We start from the raw sequence: 11,830 nt of genomic DNA on the forward strand, positions 1-11,830 counted from the left end.
TGCAACAGAAACTGTTCACAGAGACCTCACTCTTCACCCTTGCTGCCACTTTCTAGAAGTGAGCACACATGGAACAATATCAGACCGACTAAAATCAGCACAGTTTGAGCTGGGAGGAAGGAGGTGAGGTGAGTTGAGCTAAGGACAGGATATGGAGTGATATGATGAAGCAAAAGAGGAAGTAAACAATGTTGAGAGCAGAGACAGATCATTCTTGTTCTCTCCTGTCTTGCTGAAAGGCAGAGGGAGAGCAGCAAGATTCCAAAAGTCTTAGACCCTAGCTGCATTTAGTTTTGTTTTCAAGAAATTCTATGCTTTCCTTTCCATTCACGTCACCTCTCATGCCATCATCAGCTCATTGTGTTCCCAGCAGAACACATGTATTCTGGGAAAGATAAAAATTCAAAGGTTGAGGGGTAAGTGAGGGAGACCACTGAAGCCCTTTCTACAGTTGCTGCAGCCCCTGAACTCTTGTACAGAGGTCAAGCTCCATGCCATGGTGAGGGATTTGCTGTCCATTCCACAGCTGTTTCAGGGAAGATGTATTTCTTTTGGAGAGGGCAAGCCTTGCTAATCATGAGGAGTATGGTGCACCCCCATTATATAAAGGAATGTGGGTGTTCAGATGTCTAGTCCCCAAGCATATTCTATGGTGCAAACCTGCAGTGTCGAGATTGTTTTGCAAGATACTCTCAGATCAAGGACAGTGAGAAAAGGGTATACTGTAGACAAAAAACAACTATTGCACTCTGGAAGTCAAGAAATACTAGATGGAGTATAATGTGTCTAAACTTTGCCTAGGAAGAAACCTCCAAAATCACAGACCAAAGCTCCCTCTCTTGTGTAGTGGTCAACTGTACTAATCTAATGCAGACATTATTCAGTTGTGGAAATCTAGCCAAGGAGTTCCCAGCTTTTGTGCCTATATTTTCCTTTTGTGTGTGCGTGTGTATTTTCCCTTACTGCATTAGAGTGCTATCAGAGGTAATACAGTTGCTGCTCTTCCCACTTCAGATAACAGTTCAGAGGTTAGCAGCAACAATGCCAAGGTTACATGTTTGAGTTACATACGGGCTGATCGGCTACTGCTTTCTACCATTCCTGTCCAGACACATACCAAAGTCATGGAAGTGAACAGAACCCTGTCTCTTCAGGGGTACTTTCTGCCAGTTGGCCTCCGTTGGGAAGAGAAATCTCTAAGACAAGCTCCTGTTAGTAAATCACAAAAGTAAAACCAGTGCTGATTTTAAAAGAAAAGATTGCTATTGCATTTTATAGACTGTTCAGTGCAGCAGTTGTGTGATTGACATCTTCTAAGAATGTCTGCAAGGACTATCACAGGAGAAATTAATAACTTGTAAATAATTTATTGGCCTGGGAAACTCAACAGTGCTGGGAGAATATAAGGCCCCCGAAACAGCAGAGCTATCTTACCCCTGAGATCTTCTCAGTAAATCCTGTTAACTTAGGCTTTTTAGAGTGATGCAGCTATTTCTGCTGCTGAGTTCTAGAGCTGGGGAGCATACAGGGGTACTTCAGCAGCACAATCCATTGACCAGTACAAATACTTCTTCAGACACAGACTCAGCTTGGGAGACCCATGAGAATCTCAACCATGTAATTACTTTAAGTTACAGGGAGTTGATGTTAAATGTCTAGTTTCTATTAAAGATCTCACCCGAAAGGAAATCCATGAAGACATGTTCTGCAAAAAGGCTGAAGCCATCAGTGTTCAACAAGGAGACAAGTAATGACATCAAATCAAACTGATAATTGTGAGTATTAAGCTACATGTCTAAAAGACTTTTCCTTTTGCAATGAAAATGAAGTGGCAATGCAGTTTGAAAGAAGTTGTATTTGCTTAGTCAATAGGTCTCTTCAGGAAGCACCTTTGATACTTCACTCAAAATTGACCACAGCTAAGGGAGTATTGTTAGACAAATGGGCTGCTAGAGAAATCTTTGATGTGAGAAGATCACAAACTCTATCTGGGATAACATCTAGGGTCACCTTGATCAAGAAAAGACTGTGAACCTTCGTCTTTTTTCTTTTTTTTTTTCATTTCTCTGTGGAGCTAGGCTCAGAATTGTCAATATTTATAGGCAAAGGCTGTAGCTATCTCTAGAAAAAAAGGCCTAAAACAGATTTTGTTTCACTAAGGCGCAGCATCAGTTAATCATTTCATGGACCGCTACTGCCACCGTGTGTTGATAAATAGCGACACTTGCTATCATACCAAAGCCTAACATTAAGGGTAGACAAGACTTGCCTTTATTTGTTCGGTAAACTTGACCCTAGGCACATTTTTTTTCTTTCATCTCTAATGCAAGCTGAAGGAATGGAAAACTCTTTGATGATAAAAACAAAGGAACTTTATGTGGATTTTTTTGTTTGTTTTGGTTGAGGGGGTTGTTCGGTTGGTTTCAGTATTTTGTCTGGGGTTTTCTAATCAACCTAGAAAATAAAGAGAAAAAAAACTAAAAAGAGGAAAATCTTCTTTTTGTATAGAATATTGAAAACAAATATTTTATAATTTTTTTTTAAATTCTATTATTTTTCTCATTTTGTATTTAAATAAGTGCATTATAAATGCCATCAGAACAATTTACGTCACAGGGCATGATATTACACAGAGGCTCTAGTCATTAAGTACAAAAACTCAGCATCCTTGATAATATCTCTCAGCAAAAGATAGACACAGTTTCTGGTCTAAATGTGGATATGCATCACTCACTATGAAACTATACGCCTGATCTGACAGTATTAGTGAATGGAGGGGGAGCCTAAAACAATAAATACCCACTTACTCCCAGCTACACAAACTATGTAAACTTCCAAAGACAAACACAGACCCAAAAATCCCATTCATATCTTTGTGTGGTGAGAATGAGGACCCTCTTGTCTTCAGCCTAGCTGTCTTCCATATAGCTGTTTCTCTCACCATAACAGACACTTTAAAAAATATTTAATTTTTTATTTTTTTATTTTATTTAGTCCCATCCTTGGCAGTGTTCAAGGCCAGGTTGGGACTTTTGAGCAGCCTGGTCTAGTGGGAGATATGCCTGCCTGTGGCAGGGGGGTTGGAACTAGATGATCTTTCTGGTCCCTTCCAGGCCAAACCATTCTGTGATTCTGTGATTTATTAGTTTTTATTCTGTATCACAAGAAGCCAACAAGAGGGATGCTACAAATAGTACCTGGTGTTATATAAATATACTGTGTATAGAAAATTAATCTTGAGATAAGCCTGGTATCTATATTTCTACCTTCTACACTGAAAAAGTGGGAATTAATTTCAATGGTTGACCTAAAGGGCTGGCTGCAGGATTTTGAGTCAGGAGGGCAAGAAAGGCTTTTGGAAGGTGCTGACTTTCTGTGCCAGCCTGTGACAGCTACTTAGTCCCGCCACACCCTTCTTCACCAGGTGCCCAGGACAACTTTCCTTCAGTCTCACAAGGTGTTGGGAGGGAAGCACGGACCAGGGCTGGCGATGGTTTCAGGGCTGGCGATGTTATCAGGGCTGGCGATGGTATCAGGGCCAGGGATGGGATTTGTTTCAGCGAGGCCTGCTCGGGGCCTTCAGGGCCCGCACGGAAGGGAGCCCCCTACTGACTGACGGGCTGTGTCCTTGTCACCAGCTCCGTGTCGCCGCCCGGCACCGCTGGCTCCTCCAGGCAGGGTGGCAAGGCAGTGTGCCACAGCCTGTCCACACGAAGAGCCTCTGCAGGACAGCAGGGTGTCAGCATGGAGAGGGCAAGGCACAAGGCTCCCTCACAGGCCTGCCAGGTAAACACCCGCCGTGGGGCCAAGGGCGCTGCCGTCGCTGCAGGGCCGGGCCACAGCAGGAGGGGAAACCAGCCCCAGCACCGTGTCCCCAGCCGTGCCGTGCTGCTGGCTGCAGTCGCTGCGGGGCTGCGCAAGAAGGCACGGCAAGATGAGGACAAGGACAAGAGATCGAGGCAGTGGCAGCAAGTACAGGCAGATAACATGCTCGTCATGCTCCTGTGTAGCAACAGGGCTAGCAGGGGCAGGACACGACAGCAGGAATGGAAGCACAGGGGCAGAAGGCATGTTAACAGAGACGATCAGCGAGGGCAACAGGAGGGAGAGAAGGACCTCATGGATCAGGACCCCTGTGCATCTTCCTCAAATGGCTGTGGGAGACAGGGTGCCCAGCACAGGGGTCCTGTGCATGGACAGCAGCAGAAGCAGCCTGGGAAGGCACAGTGGCAGGGTCACAGCTGTAGGAGGAATTGGAAGCAGCAACCACTACAACATACTGAGCCCCTCCACCAAGACCAGGCAGGTGTGCAGAGTGGCAGTGATCAAAAGAGAGAACTGCTCTGGAATGCGAAGAAGCGCTGCTGGATCACAACGTCGCGTTTGCCAGCAGCACTGCGGCGAGAGGCAAGAACGCGCCTCCGGCCCATGAACATGGCAGGGTACCGCCTGCCAGGGATGTGCACACCTCGCCCCACCAGCCAGTACCTCATGGGCCAGCATGACTACATGCAGATAGATGAAAAAGAAGCGGCAGTGGAGGTGCCTGGAGAAGTGAGCAACTGCAGCACTGAAGGTGAGGATTTTCCCTCTCATGGCCACTTTCCCTCCCACAGCCCAGTAGGCTGAAGTCACAGCAGCAGAAGAGGAAGAGGAGAGCACATGGTCTGCCTGCCAAGACTGCAAGCGCCAAGACGATAACTTGTGTGAAACCTAAACCTGAGTGACAGCACAAGGAAAGTGTCTGACTTGTAAAATCATCAGCTATTAAGAGCAGGGAACCACTTGACATTCAGCTCCCTAAATAAATATAAATATGTACTTCTAACGTTGCTGCCTACTGTCTAATGATTTGCATACACTAAGAGAGGCCTGGCAGAATAAGAACCAGAAAAAGGTTGTCATTGCATATGCCAGAGTGGTCAAAACTGCTACCCCAGAGATTTATTTTTAGAGACCCTCTGTTCCCCTCAGGTACATATATCCCATTCAGGAAGGTTTTTAAGTACATTATTATGTTATACTGAAAAGAGAAAGCCTAACTAGATGATGAAATTTTAAAAAATCCCAACACATATTTCAGCCCACATTAGAAAGGAGGCTTTTTTAAAACATTAGGGAAAAAAAGAGTGTTAGATAAATATACTTTTTGATATAAACAGACACTACAACTTGTTTATTGATGACTGAAGTGTGTATTTACATATAGAAAAGTAAGGAAATTAAATTCATCTCAAAAATAGGAGAAAAAGAACAAAAACATCCCATTTAGATCACAGACCGTGCACCCTGACCTGTCATGAATGCTCATAGAGTTTTCCTTTCAGAAGATGTCAAGAAGAGGCAAAGGCTTGGTGATATGCCCTAGCTTTGCTTTTTAACGTGGCTTAAATAGCCATGGAAACCATCACAAACACATTAGTATTCCCAACAGTTAAGAACTCTCAGCTTAAGAGGCTGCTTGAGAGAGAATGATGTGGGCTAGGGATTTAAAACGGGGAGAAGGAAAAATGTTAGTGGGAAAGGCTGTGGATCTGACCCTTATATTTGTAGCCAAAGATAAAATGAGGTGCTATAAGCCTTTTCTGACTTTGGTCTAAGTTGAGAGGAGATCTAAAACTCAGCTTGTTATACAAGTATTAAATTTTTCATGTTTCTAGTGAAACAAACCACTAAAAAACATAAATAAAATCAATATTAAATACAATGTTGCTATAGAGGTTGATAGGCTTTCCGTGCAAAGCAACTATATATATATATGTATATATTTGTATATATAAATATACATATTTAAATTTCTTGAATACTTCATGAAATTAAGTGGCTACCTAGATCTGTGGATCTATTTTTCTTCTTTGGGCTTTTTTCTCCAACTCATTTTTAAAAATCCAACATGCTCTTCCTGAAGTTCACCTTTAAATCTCATAATGTTTTAATACTTTTTGGTCTTCCTCCTTCACACTCTTCTTCACTGCTGGTTAATAGAAACCCTCTTAAACCATTAGAACTTGAACATTTATCAGAATGCAAATCTCTTTTTTGGCAGAAAGCCTAGTTTTTAGCTCCCTTATCTTGACATAGCCCACAAGATGATATCATGGACTGTAATAGGATAGGGTGGTGTTGAGAGAGAGAGGGAGTAAGGGAGAGGCAGTAAAGCAAGAAAAGGTTTGATATGCCATAAACTAACAAGTAGAAACTATTAATTCATATCAGACTTATCAAACCCTTGCTTAATTGAACACCATGTTAATAAATTTATTCCTAAATCAGTGTAATTTTCTCTCTTTTTACTGTCTGTAAAAATTACATCAAATCCACTAATCATTAAGAAAACAATTTGAATAAGCGTAAGGTTTATAACCTCATTATAGTATCTCCTTTTGGTATATTTCTGTCTTTGAAAGACAATAAAACCTTCATAAAACTTTGGCTTACCAAAGGGGATCTTGATAGACTGCAGCACTTGGCAGTCATTAACGGAATGAAAATTAGCAAGAACAAATGCCAGATTCTGCCGCTAGGAAGAGTAATGCCTCTACAGAAGTATAAACTGGGAGAGGAGTGGCTGGAGAGCAGCTTTGCAGGAAAGGATATGGGCGTGCTGGTGAGCAGCAGTCTTGATATGGGTCAGCAGTGAGTGAGCCCTGGTAGTCCAGAGGGCAAAATGCATGGGGTGCATCAACCACTGCATGAACTGCTGGGAAAAAGAGGGGATTGTCCCACTGTACTCAGTTTGGGCTTACCCGGAGCACTGTGTGCAATCCTGGGCCCCACACTTTGAGAAGGATGTGAAGATCCTTGAATGCATCCAGAGGAGGGTAACAAAGGTGAGGAAAGGGCTGGAAGGCTGAAAATCTGAGCTTGTTTAATTCAGAGAAGAGGAGGCTGAGAGGCTTTCTACAGCTTCCCAAGGAGGGGAAGTGAAGGGGGAGCTGCTGGTCTCTTTTCACAGGTATCCAGGGACAGGATACATGGGAACAGTTTGAATCTCTGCAAGGAAGGTTTAGCCTGGATATTGAGAAGCACTTCTTTACTGAGAGGGCGGTAGAACACTGAAAGAGGCTTCCTGGAGAGGTGGTCGAGACTCCAGGCCTGTCAGTGTTTAAGAGGCATTTGGACAATGGCCTTAACCACATGCCTTAACTTTTGGTCATCCCTGAAATGGTCAGGCAGTTGGACTAGATGATCGTTGCAGGTCCCTTCCAACTGAAAATATTCTATTCCACTCCTATTCTATTCTATTCTATTCTAATGTTGGAAGGTTAACAAGAGCTGCAGTATCCCAAGAACAAAAAACAGAGCTTTCCCGAAGGCATTTCAAATGTAGCTCTCAAGTATTTTGCATTCTCATTCAGATGGCTTCTATTCAAATTTTCTTATTGGTTTTTAAATTGAAAGATTAAGATAAACATCCTTATTTTCTTTTATGGATAAGAAAAGATTGGTCCAATTTAATTAAGTATTTTTGTAATGGCTGAATTTATATTTCAAGCAACATCAATTAGCATTCAAAATTCAGGAAGAAAAATTTTAGCTTCTTAACTCAAGAGTTCTTTAATCATTGCAATACCAAGTCCATATAAAGCTGGAATTGCTTATTCCCTTTCTCTGTTTTGTTATCCCACTAGAAAAGATGACAATTTAATGCACCACAGTTAGTACAAAATATTTATAATTTTGATACCCAGTCAAATGAGTCCAAATTATTACAGAGTACTTTCTCCATTCACAGTGTACAAGTTGTATGTCATCTTTTTGAGTTGTTATGAATGGATGATGTGGGTTTAAATCAGTCCCTGCTTTTTGCTGAGGCCTTTGGCAGCAAGCAGTTGCATTATTGAGGTGGCCAGCACCCCAAGATCCACACTCATTCACAAGTTCTTTAATAATAGCTGATCCTGTCTATTATAGAATGAGTTGTGTATTAATAGACACAAAACTAACAGACAGAAAATGATATAGTTGTTTACAAAGAAGGCAATTAAATTACTTTCAGATCCCAGCCTTCCCCATCCAGGAGCTCTTCATCCATGCTAAGCACTTTCTCTAAAACCAGCTTTCTCCCAGTCTTATGTTTTCTATTTAGACTCCTTACTCAGTCCTCTTCTCTAATGTTCCCAGACGGAGATGTTCAATGTTTTCTCTGTTCTTACCTCACTACCACCAGAAGCCTTCATCTACATGAGAAATGTAAAATGCACAAGGGAAGATGTGTATATCTTCAATATAGAGCTTGGCATCCTTTTGACCTGAATGAACTAATGCATTTCTTCTCAATACCTGCAGTCAGCAAGGGCTGAAAGACCGTTCAAAGCCAGCAGTCTGGAGAGGCCATTCTATTTTTTGGTGGGAAGGGATGGGAGCTATATAGAAATAAGCTACACTGTGTCAGTAGGCCTCAAGGTCAAATGCAGCTTCAGAGACTTTGTTGCTATCTGTATGTCTTTCCTTGTTTGAGCCAACTTTACTCCTGGTTCAAATTTTCTTGTTGGTAGCAGTGCAGTAGTAAGATTCCTATTCTGAATTTAGTCCACACACACCCTCAACTCAGCCCGCAAAAGATCAGAGCTGCCCAAATCCTTTTGTGCCCCTTTCAATGCTGCCCTAGGAATATGAGCTGGTACATGTGTCTGTGTGGATAGCACTCATGTATGCAGAGCAAGTGGAATCTTCAGCCAAACTGTAAAACCTTTGCAAAACCTCCTATAGTCATTATTAAACTGCACTTTTTTAAAAGGTTCATAAATGGAAGAAAAATTAGTGATGCATTTTTCATTTGCAACAGAAGAAGTGTGCCCTAAAATAAAAGTAATACTTCAACTTTCAGTTCTAAAGTTCCTGCCCTTTAGAGGAAGTGCAGGAGGTTAAAAAAGGAGCGCAAGGATTTTTAACAGGGACATGACACCTCTTCATAGTCTTATTCTAAGAAACAGCTAGAATAATTTTATTATGTCTCCAAAAGTTAAAACTGAAGAATATATCTAACATGGAAAATTTCAGTCCATGCTCAATTACAGACACCTGAGGACAGGGTACTATAGTGACAATTACAACTGATAATAGGCAGTGCTTAAAATTACAAATTACTGAACTACCAATAAAAACTGCACATATATGAAATAATTGTTCCCCCATGAAATTACACCTGAATATAAATATTCTGAGAACACAACAGGATACTGGATGGAATAAACAACTTTGGTCTGTGCCAAACTCTCCACACCTAAACCTGTGATAGGAATGATCCCACCTCTTTAGACATCTAAAACGTCAGTTGTCCCCTCCAGGACTTTAAGAACATGGTCCAGACACAAATGAAAACAATAATGATCTTCATCCCTGAAAGCGTAAGATAGGTTCTTTAGATCACACTGAGCAGAAGTCCATGCCTCATCCACAGCATGGCTGGCTTTAGCCTCCGGAGAAAAAGGCCGTTTCTGAGGCATTATGGAGTTCAAATTACTGTAATATTTTGGCAGACTAATATATGCATTATGGAAATATTAGCAGGATACAGTATTTACCTATCCACTTCTTCAGATAACCACAGAAAATTTTTGTAATCTAGGTAGGAACAAGGTGTACAGAGCCATCAGTCATGATGTTTTCAGTCAGAGAACTAGACAGGTTGTGATACTCAGCTATGACAAATTTGAGATTCCAGTACTGGACCATTTCTTCAAAACTGTGCCTTAAATTATCTACTATTATCTTTTAAAATCCTTTTGAATGGGAAACATTTGGATGGAAATCCTTGAGTAATTACAGAACCAGCATGACGACACAAGAGAGAGGGTGCATTAACCAAATTAAATGTGGCAGGCTTGGGGGGGAGGTTATTGTGGTGCTGTGTTGTTGGGTTTTGGTGTTTTTCTTTTATTCCTTCTGTATATGAGTAATTTGCAGCCCCTACATTTTACTCCTGCTTTTCAGAACGCGTTGCGCCCTATTGCCGTGCAGAGGCTGTCGAGGCGGGGCTGCTCCCGGCCGGCGGCGCTGCGCGCCCGGGAACGCGGGGAGACGGAGGCGGCGCGGCGAAGGGGAAGGGGAAGGGGAAGAGGAAGGGGAAGGGGAAGGGGAAGGCGATGGCTGCCGCTCCTCCTGCCAGCTCCAGAGCAGCGCCTCGCTGCCCCTGCCGCACCGCCAGCCGCGGGGCTGCCCAGCAGCGGCACCGCTCCTGTGCACTCAGGGAGCTGCCAAACAGGGGGACAGCGGCATTTCTTCACTGCCAGTTTAACACGTATTTGTCACCACCAAAGTGGCAGATCCTTTGCAGCAAAAAGGTTTTATTTGTAATGGTAGCTTTTTGTCAGATCCGAGCTTTCATTCCTGGCATTGAAACCCGTCTCTGTTCAGCAGTTTTTAGCACCAAGCTACGGCAGCCTGAAAAGAACAGATTAAACTCAAAATATCCTTTCAATTTCCCTGACATATGGCATCTAGGCACTAAGGCTTTACGTTATTTGGGCAGGGAAGGGACAGTCATTTTAGGACAAGTCCTAAATAGTTTAATAGCCTTAATGGTTAAGAAACAAAATAGTTCAAGAAAGCATGAATAATCTGCCCTCAGACATATAAACCCCAAATTTCAATCTCCAGTCCTGGCATTCTGAATGGGGATAAGTGGGTTGCCAAACAATTTTAAACTTTGATTTTTCTACAGGCAAAGCAGCAGTCTTTTACTTGAGGCTGCTAGATATGCCAGCATGTTTAATCCATTCATAAACTGTTTAGAAAGCTCTGGATGCACACTGCAAAAGAAATAAAAATGTCTGTGTATCCAGGGGTCATCCCAGCTCTTGTTGCAGGTGGGGAGTATTTTTAACTGTTACTGAGAAGCAAGAAGTGAAAAACAGGAGAAAAGGCTGGTTTCAGCCCCAAAGAGGATTGAGGGTTGAGAGTGGGAGGAGAAAAATTTGAAGCCAGTAAAAATTCCTGGGAAGTGAAAAGCATCAACCCCCTGAATCTCACTGCTGGTGGGAGTAGTACAAGTAGCTTTCCATCTGCTCAGCTCTAGTATGCAGAGCTAGTCAGAGAGCCCAACAGAACATTTTCCTGCTTGAAAACACAGTTTGTCAAAATTAAAGCATAGTTCAGGTTGACAATGAAAAATTGTTGCTGTTTAGAAAATAAAAATGGTGACAGAGGGGAGATTCTGCTAAAAGCAAAATGGAATGTTATGGTTTTGTTTCCAAATAATTTTTTGTTTCTATTAGCATGAGTTTGAGGAAACTGAATTATTTGTAAATGATAAGACCAGGATCAAGTTACATCGTACACCCCAAAATATTGCTAAAAATGGCCATTATATTCCACTGCCATGTTATCTAGATATGCCACAAAGTGTGCATAAAAGCTATTTTAGAAATATTTTGTAGACTTAAAAAAAAAAAAATCCACACATTGATTTTTTTTTAATGTCATTATCTCTATGGAATAGAGCTTGAGAGCATGAACCCATCCTGAATTCATTAAGTACAGTGATTATTTTATGCCCACAGCCCAAAAAAAAAAAGAGAGATTTGCTTAGAAAAGTGCCTATAGCTGGTGCAATATGCCACTGAATTTGGCAGTTTGACACAAAAAGACAGTTCTACCATTCTAAGGCTGAATGTTCTCCTTTTTAGGCTCAGTAAAATAAAGGTTGGGGATACTTTGCTCTTAAATGTAGAAGAAAACTTACTTATAGTAGATTATCTGAGGATACAGAGGCAATTCAAAATATAACAGTAAATTTCAGCAAAAGGGGGTGCTTGGCCAGAAAATGTCTGATATCATGGAAGATTCATGAGGACTTCATGCACTGGCAAGTAAAGACAATAAACTA

Source organism: Corvus moneduloides, chromosome 4, assembly GCF_009650955.1.
Source record: "Corvus moneduloides isolate bCorMon1 chromosome 4, bCorMon1.pri, whole genome shotgun sequence".
Taxonomy (NCBI): Eukaryota; Metazoa; Chordata; class Aves; order Passeriformes; family Corvidae; genus Corvus; species Corvus moneduloides.